The following is a 279-nucleotide window of genomic DNA, read 5'->3' as shown; positions in this document are numbered from 1 at the left end:
AAAGTATACAACGTACAAGCGAATAGACATTAAAAGCTTACCAGCAGAAATGTACTGACAATTATACTGACAGTATACTTACAAAGAATTCCTATTTGCATAATTCACCTCGATATAGAACCTCCCTACTACTTTTGTGGTCATTATTAGTGCTGCTACTATCACCATAAGCTAATATAGTTATTTCCGTGGTTATCATTACAATTCTTGTGATTACAGTTTTTATCATGATCAAAATTTCCTTTACTGCCGTTGTTGTTACAATAATAGTGATAAAAA

General features: G+C 31.5%; 1 long non-coding RNA gene across 1 annotated transcript in view; it reads right to left on the bottom strand.

Annotated features, from left to right (window-relative positions):
* LOC119585471 overlaps nt 1–279 on the bottom strand; it is a 2,760-nt gene that overhangs the window by 1,787 nt on the left and 694 nt on the right. The gene's annotated exons all lie outside the window — the stretch shown is intronic.

Source organism: Penaeus monodon, chromosome 19 (assembly GCF_015228065.2).
Source record: "Penaeus monodon isolate SGIC_2016 chromosome 19, NSTDA_Pmon_1, whole genome shotgun sequence".
Classification (NCBI taxonomy): domain Eukaryota; kingdom Metazoa; phylum Arthropoda; class Malacostraca; order Decapoda; family Penaeidae; genus Penaeus; species Penaeus monodon.
The sequence above is the reverse complement of the archived record's forward strand: the minus strand, read 5'-3'. Positions and strand labels throughout refer to the sequence as shown.